Consider the following 8,966-nt stretch of genomic DNA (forward strand, 5'->3'; position numbering starts at 1 on the left):
TGAGTTATCCCGAATCTAGCCTGAAAAACTAGGATTGGGCTGAAGTTCTGGTTAAGGTTGAAAAATATGGTTCCAACTTAATTTCATTTTTGCATCTATAAATATTATATAAATATGTATTTATACATGTAATTACTTGTGTATATGGTGATTTATTATACATGCATGTATGCATATGCAACTATGTATCCATAAATATATAAATCTATGTACTTTTATGTATTCTTTTTTGCTGCAAATATTTATGTATGAAGGTAGTTATCTATTTATCCATCTATCTATGCATGCATGTGTGTATGTATGTATGTATGTTGCATGTCAAGAATTTTAGTTTAAAGATAATTTATTTTTTTAAAACATGACAATCATGTTCTTTTATATATAATAAAAATAATACTAATATTAAATTAACACAAGTTCTTAGAATCTAAGAAATAAGTACATTTTTCAAAAGGAAGTAGAGAAGTGAGGCCAACCCGAACCCCACATGAGCCTGAACTGAATCCAACCCAAAATTTCAGAGTTGGGTTAAGAGTTCAAGTGTTCAACAACTTGGACTGGATTTGGGTTAACCTCAACCCAACCTAACTGGGCCTAACTTTCACCCTTAGCTGGAACACACTAGAGAAAATTTATTTTTTGTAAAGATTTTGTTGTACATTCATCAACTATAATGTGTGTTTTATTCCCTAACTGTTTCGTGATAGGCGTTTATCAAAATGTCGCCATGCATTGCCGAATCAACATTTTCCTTATCATATTCATTCGTACATATTGATATTCATAAAAGTGGGTTTTGATTTATATGTGCATCAATCATTGGGGAAAGCTTCATTTTAACACTTCTCCCAACGGTTGAGCGTCTATTTACTGTTCCGCTGATGTGGCGCCTAATGATGCCTAGTTTTCCATAAACGATTTATCAAATACTTTTTTCGATTTTGAAGATAAATCAAATACAAACATTTATTTAATAAATGGATACTATACCAAAGACAAACAACATTATTACTCTGTTGTACATATCAAAAAGTAACAATTTTATGTCTCACGAAACAGCCTCTAGAGTAAGAGACCATATCATTATGACTGTAAAGCCACCTCCCGGGATTGAAATCCTAACATTTGATGTATATCTTTGCAAAATTTTAATAGATGACAGAAATTGTTAACATGGTTCAAAAGGGTGGTTTCAGGATGCATATTTGGGGTATGTTTGATCTTTCAGGTCAATAATTTGATCTGCCACATGACCAATCTTTTGGTCATGTTGGATAACCGGTTATGCACTTATAAGGGACTCTCAATTTCCTTTAACTTGTATAAGTCAAGCAAGGAAATGCTATTGAGATATATATAGGGTGCAACTTGATTAGGTTGGGTCAGTTTGAGACTTGAGAGTTAATCAATTCTAAAACTCAAGATCTAGGGTTCGGGCCTGGCCCAACTTGAGATCAAGCTTGAATTTATCAACTTAGGTACAACATAAGCTTGACCCGATAAAAGTCAATTGGGCTTGTTCAGGCTAGGTCAATTAGTTGAGAAATTGTTTACTTAGGTAAATGTATTTATTTGTGTTTTTATTTTTTTTTATTTTTTTGTTAGGAAATGTTAGATGGGTAGCTGAGACAATTTTTCAAACAAGCCCCAACTTTTATATATTGGGAGAGGCATTTTATTTCCACACTAGTTTTTGTCAAATTTCTTTCTTCATCGGCAAATGATTTATCAATTTAAGAGAAGGGTAAATTTTTTTTGGTAAAGTGGCCCAAAATTTTATTAGATAAAAAATTCACTTTCTGGTGGACTCCACATTGACCAATTCCCCCCCACAACTTATCAAATAGGCTCTTATTAACCCGTTTTTATGTATATTCATTTATATATATATATATATGTGTGTGTGTGTGTGTGTATGTATATGTATATGCTCTTACATGCTTGTACAATGAATTTGAATTTAGGCTGATCATACACATATTGTAAATAAAAATATATTTATGACTTTAAAATGTATAATAAAATACATATAATACATACATATATACACATTTTAAATATATACATACATGTATATTGGGTTCATACCTAGCCTAGAGCCCAAAAACTCAAGCCCAACTCTTAAGTTGGGTCTGCTCAAATTGCAATCTTAATTATATCATATGATGCATTTGATAGGCTTGACCTGGCTTAGGCCCATGTAGACCCAACCCTAGGCTATATCCATTGGCCCATCCCGGGCAAAGGCTGGAATCTAATGAAGGTTAGTGTAGAGAATCTTTATTTGCATTGCTGTTGAGCTGTTGATAACGGATGATTACAAAGGAAAAAGGAGAACAAAGAGAGATAATAAAAATGGAATGTTGATAATGTCAACCAGGATTTCCCCACATACATTCTTAAATCTTGAAAAATGGCTCCAATGGAAAAGGACATTGGGCCAGGGAGGGAACCTCCTATCAACAATCTACCAACAAATATATGATATCTATTGGGGCCTCACAACAATCACCTACAATGTAAAATCAAAAGGTATTTGAAATAGTAATCATGAAAAATTTAATAGTAGCAAAAATGACAAAATCCAAACAAACACAAATAGGAACAAGCGCCACAAAGAATACAAAGATTTACATGGTTCAACCTTACCGTCCACATCCACGAGAGATATGAAACCTATTATTCACTATGAAAGAAAACTGAGAAGCATTACAAATATCTTGTGCCTTGCAACCCAAACCAACCCTTAACCCTTGTACACCCGTTCTCCATTTCCTCTCAATCCGAAGAACAAAAACAAGAAAAAAAACCCACTCTTACACCAAGAGCATTCTGTATTTTTCTCTCACACCTTAATAGTTTCATAGTGAAATGTGTAGTGTTAGATGAAGTTAATAGAGGGTTGAAAATTATTTTATTGGTGAAAGATCCCAATTCACCTCTATTTGTCTACTTATCTTATGTTTGATTAGCATTTCTCTTCCCAGCAAATCTTATCAACATATTCACATCCTTTCACAATTATGGAATCTTTTTTTCCTGTGCATTTCTTCCAATCAAACACCCCCTCATCCCAATTCGGCTCTTTGCACGCAAAATGGAGACACTCGTGCGGGAGATAATCCCAGTGTCCGGCCGGATGATATGTAGCAATGTTTTTAAGTTGTCGTTGACGTGAAAGTAAAACCGTCCAAACCATCACTCGACCACATTATCAGTTCTGATTTCACTAAAACACGTCTTTTAATGAAAAACTGTTGACCAAGTCAACAAATTATCGACCCAGATTAGTGGGTGGTGGTTAGGTTTAAAATTTTGAAAATATTGGACATGTCCTAACCCTTTGCCCGACCCTAACCCTCTTTTATTTTCACTCTCCGTTTATTTTCTTTTTTTTCATTTTAGGGTTTTGTTGAGAAGAAACGAAGGAGGAATTTCTGTCTTTCAGAAAAAGAGAACAGAGATCCCACCATCTTTGAATGAGAGATTTAGCGCCGGCAACTGCAGTGCAGTGGTTATCTCCGGTGACTTGCAATCGGATATAAAGTTTTGGAGGGTTTTGCTAAAAAGAAATGGAAGAGGAGTTTCTGTCTTTCAGAAGAAGAGAACCTCACCATCGTTGAATGAGGGATTTAGTGCCGGAAACTACAGTGATATCTCCTGCGACCTGCAATTGAATCTTGAGTTTTGCATGATTTACATTCAATGTTTTAGCCTTTTCGTTGGGCAAGTTTTAACTTATAATTTCATTTTCATTTTTTTTTTATTTTTTAATACTTAGAACTCTCAGAAATTCAATTATCTCTTATTTTTTAATACTTGGAGCTTCAAGTTTGAAGTTTGAAAAGGGAAAACGTTTATTTTTCAGAAATTCAATTATCTCTTAGTTTTCTCATCTAAATTTCTGTTATGGTTTTCTGATAATGATATTCCTAAATTAATTTCATATTCTGAAAATGTCATTTTTCTGATTGCTAATATTTTTTTGTAATTTCTTTTGCTTTTCTCGTGCATTTTTGGCTATATATATATATACTCTTTTTGCAAATCTTAGGCATCTTATATATATCTATTAATAGGAAACGGGTGCTGAAATGGAATCTATTCGTGCAAGTAGATCCCACGTGAGAGCAACCCAGATTTGTAGTAAGGGCAGTATTTCCCTTTAATTAGTGCCATTACCGATTATAAATAATTGCGGTTATTATAAATAACAGTAAATACTGATTATTACAGTAATTAATTACTGTAATTTAATAATTATTGATTATTACAGTAATTTAATAAATATATAATTAGTGATCATAATTAATAATTACTGTTATTATAAATATTGTTAATAACTAGATATTTACTTTAATTTTACTTTAAATTAAAATTATAAATACTGTTAATAAATTTAGTAACCCAGTTTTAATAACTACTGATTATTACAGTAATTTAATAAATATATAATTAGTGATTATAATTAATAGGGAAATTGCCAAAAACTCACCATGAGTTTTCACCATTTCTCTTAAACTCACCACAGTTTTTCAAAATGTCTAAAATTCATCATGTTATTTTTTATTTTTCAAAACTCACCTCCCGTTACTGCAGTGTAATGTTTCTTAATAGAGGTGTCCATGTCAGCATAAAGAATAATTTTTATGACCAAATCACCCTTGAATGGCAAGTTAGATGAAATTTTTGTTATAATTTCTACTATTTTTTATAATTTTTGTTTTTTTACATTTTTTCTACTTTTTTACATTTTTCTTTTTTTTTTTTGCATTTTTCTATTTTCTACCATCTATAAAATTTCCTGTATTTTTTGTTATTTATTTGCAATTTCTGTGTTTTTCTATAATTTTTGGTGTTTTTTCTAAAACTTTTATTTTCTGATTTTGTTTTTCAATTTCTATAGTTTCTATAATTTGAAATTTGAAAATAGTTTTTTTTTGTGTGCAGTTTCTATAATTTTTTATATTTTTTTGTAATTTTTGTGTTTTTATGTATTTTATATTTGAAAATATTTTTTTGAACTTTTTTCCTTTTTTTCCATGTCTAAATATTAAAATATATGTATATATTCTATGAAGGTTAAAAAGATAATATATTAAATGCCGTTGTCTATTTAACGTCAAGTTAATGATATGGTGAGTTTTAGACATTTTGAAAAGTTGTGGTGAGTTTAAGAGAAATGCTGAAAACTCATGATGAGTTTTTGACAATTTTTCTAATTAAGAATTACTGTTATTATAAGTATTGTTAATAAATAGATATTTACTTTAATTTTAATTTAAATTAAAATTACAAATATTGTTATTAATAAGTATTGTTAATAAATTTAGTAATTATCGTTACATTAAAAATAATTAAAAATGTTATTAAAAGTATTATTATTGATTATTTAAATAAAATATTATAATTATTGACTATTACTAATAAATACTATTAATTTAATTTAATTTTGGTAATTATTAATTTAATAAATCCAATTCATAAATTTAATAATTACTGTTATATTAAAAATAACTAAATAATATTATTAAAATTATCATCAATAATTATTTAATAAAATATTATAATTACTTACTATTAATGATAAATGTTGTCAATAACGTTCTGACAACCGACGGTTCGAACGTCCAGTTCGAACGGATAGCCCGTTCTGACAACAAAAATTACAAGCAAAAAAATACAGAACCATTCTAGCCATCAGTTTTCGGGTCGACGGTTCGATCATCCGGTTTGAACGGATAGTCCGTTCCAACAACAAAAATTATAGGCAAAAAATTGTGTGTGTGAGGTCCATTAAGTACTATCATATGTGTTATGTCATTCGAGCATGTGACTCATACGACCTAAAAACGAAACCGTTCTGGCCACCGATTTTTGGGTCAACGGTTTGACCGTTCGGTTTGAATGGACGTCCCGTTCTGACAACAAAAAACTACAAGCAAAAAATTACGAAACCATTATGGCCACTAGTTTTCGGCTCGACCATTCGGTTTGAATAGACGACCCATTCTAACAACAAAAATTACAAGCAAAAAATTGAGCATGTGAGTTCCATTAAGCAATATCATACGTGTTATGTCATTTGAGCGTGTGACCCATATGACCCAAAAATGGAACCATTTTGGCCACCGGTTTTTGGGTTGACGGTTCGATTGTTCAGTTTGAACGGATGACCCATTCTGACAACAAAAATAAAAAAAAAAATAAAAAATGGCTAAAAACCATTGAACGGGTTAACCACTCGGGTCAATGGGTCGTTGACCGATTCAACAATTTTGGGCCAAGGACCAGGATTGGGGTAAAACGGAACTGGTTGCCTGGATGGTTCCCAATTAAAAAAATAAAAAAAATGGACGACCCATTCTGACAACAAAAATTACATGCAAAAAAATAAGTGTGTGAGGTCCATTAAGCAGTACCATTCGTGTTATGTCATTTGAGCGTGTGACCCATACGACCTGAAAATGGAACCATTTTGAACACTGATTTTTGGGTTGACATTTCGATTGTTCAATTCAAACGGGTGGCCCGTTCTGACAACAAAAATTAAAAAAAAAGAAAAAAATGACTAAAAACCATTGAACGGGTCGACGTTTTGACTGCCCGAGTCAATGGGTTGTTGACCGATTCAACAATTTTTTGCTAGGGACCGAGATTAGGATAAAATGGAACCGGTTGCCTGGATGGTTCCCAATTAAAAAATAAAATAAAATATGGCCAAAAATCATTGAACGGGTCAAACGGTCGACAATTCCACTGCTTGGGTCAATGGGTCGTTGACCGATTCAATGATTTTTTGCCAAGGGCCGGGATTGGGGTAAAATGGAACTGGTTTCCTAGACTGTTCCCGGGCCAAAATGTCCATTCATCTAGGTCAACAGTGGTTTGGAAACCATGGTTTTTATGCTTTTCGATTTTCACTATTCGAAGATTTTTTCTACTGTGGGCTTTTATTGAGTGTGTGTGGTATATTCTTTTTTTTTTCATTTTTTGCTTTTGCTTTTGTTTTTGTTTTGTGTTTGGTCTTCTTCTTCAAGATCCTCCAAAACGGTATAGGGTTTACCACCATTTTATTTATTCCCTTTTGTTTTTTTTTTTGGTTTTCTTATGCAATTTATTTTTATTTTCTTACAAGACGATTCATTTTGTCTCTTTCTTTGATTGCATGTATGTTTAGCTCCGCCTCAAAGCAGAAATTTGGACTCAATTTTTTGGTTTCTTTTCCTTGGTTTTTCCAATTTGGTAGATTTATCGCCAATTTTTTTATGTGTTTAAGGTCATTTTGGATTTATCTTTCAAGGTTTTGGAATCCCTTGCAATGTCCACCATTCCATGACTACGACTGACACCTAGGAAAAACGACCTAGAAACAAAACCGTTATGGTCACCGGTTTCTAGGTCAACGGTTCAACCATCCAGTTCGAATGAATGGCCCGTTCTGACAACAAAAATTAAAAAATAAAAAATGGCCAAAACCATTGAATGGGTCGATGGGTCGACGGTTAAATTGCTCGAGTCAATGGGTTATTAACTAATTCAACGAATTTTGGCCAAGGACCAGGTTTGGGATAAAACAGAACCGGTTGCTTAGACGGTTCCCAAGCGGAATGGTTCTACCGTTCGGGTTAACTGTGAGTTCTTGGTGTGAAACAAAGGACAATTATGAAATAGAACTCATAACTATCACTGTATGATCGTGTTCTTTTATATGAGATGCTTTGTTGAAGCAATATTTAAAAAACAAGCACATGATGATCTCTTTTAAGTTTTTATATGAGTTTTAAGACTTTAGTACTTATAATTGCAAGTTTCTTATTAAGAAACCATTGCTGTAGTAAATAGCAATGTTACAATTCCATTCCAGCCCATGCAAAGCAGGCCCCTTCTCTAGTTTTTTGTTATTCCAATTTCCTTATATATATATATATATATATATATATATATATATATATAGGAAATTGTCCAAAACCCATCATCACTTTTTAAGAATTCTCTTAAACTGGTCACCACAACTTTTCAAAACGTCCAAAACTCACCATGCCGGATGAGTTTTATTTTCCAAAACTCACCTTCCGTTAGTGCATCATTAATGTTTCTTAACATAAAGGGCCATGTCAGCATAAATAACACTTTTCATGACCAAATTACCCTTGAATGGCAAATTAGGGGAAAAGGGTCATTTAGGTTAGGGTTAGATTGAAATTCTCTCTCTATCTCTATGCTCTGCCTCTCTCCCTCAGATCTAGTTGCCTCACCATCTTCTTTCGCTCAGATATTGAAGGTAGTCACTGCATCACCCTCTCTCTACTTAGATCTGGTAGCCACACCACCTTCTCTCACTTAGATCTTGAAGGTAATCACTGCATCACCCTCTCTCTCACTCAGATCTGGCCGCTGCACCACCTTCTCTTGCTCAGATCTTGAAGGTAGTCACTACATCACCCTTTCTCTCGCTCAGATCTAGCCGCCACACCACCTTCTCTCGCCAGATCTGATCGCCGCACCACCTTCCCTTGCTCAGATCTCGAAGGTAGTAACTGCATCACCCTCTCTTGCTCAGATCTTTCCGCCGCCATAACACCTTCTCTCTCATTCTTGAAAGTAGCCGCACCACCCTCTTCGGATCTTGTTGCCGCCGTAGCATCTTCTCTCTCGTTCAAATCTTGAAGAAGACGATCTAATGGTTTGAAGATTTGAAAGAAGACAATCATAATTTTCAAAGATTTTTGATGTTTTGAAACATTTGTAATGTATTCTTTTGAACCTGGAATGTAAATCCCCATCGAAGGTTCTACAAATTTATGCAAAAAATATTTTTGTAATTGTTTATTTGATTGTTTGAATTTTTTTTTTTGAAAATTTGTTGCAACAATCTTCCGATTTAATGTATAATTTTTGTTTATTTTTTTAAATGTTATCATTTTATTAGTTTGTTTGTAATTTCTGATTTTTCTAAAATATAT

This window comes from Nelumbo lutea, chromosome 2 (genome assembly GCF_056320005.1).
Source record: "Nelumbo lutea isolate HS-2025 chromosome 2, American lotus-T2T, whole genome shotgun sequence".
Classification (NCBI taxonomy): Eukaryota; Viridiplantae; Streptophyta; class Magnoliopsida; order Proteales; family Nelumbonaceae; genus Nelumbo; species Nelumbo lutea.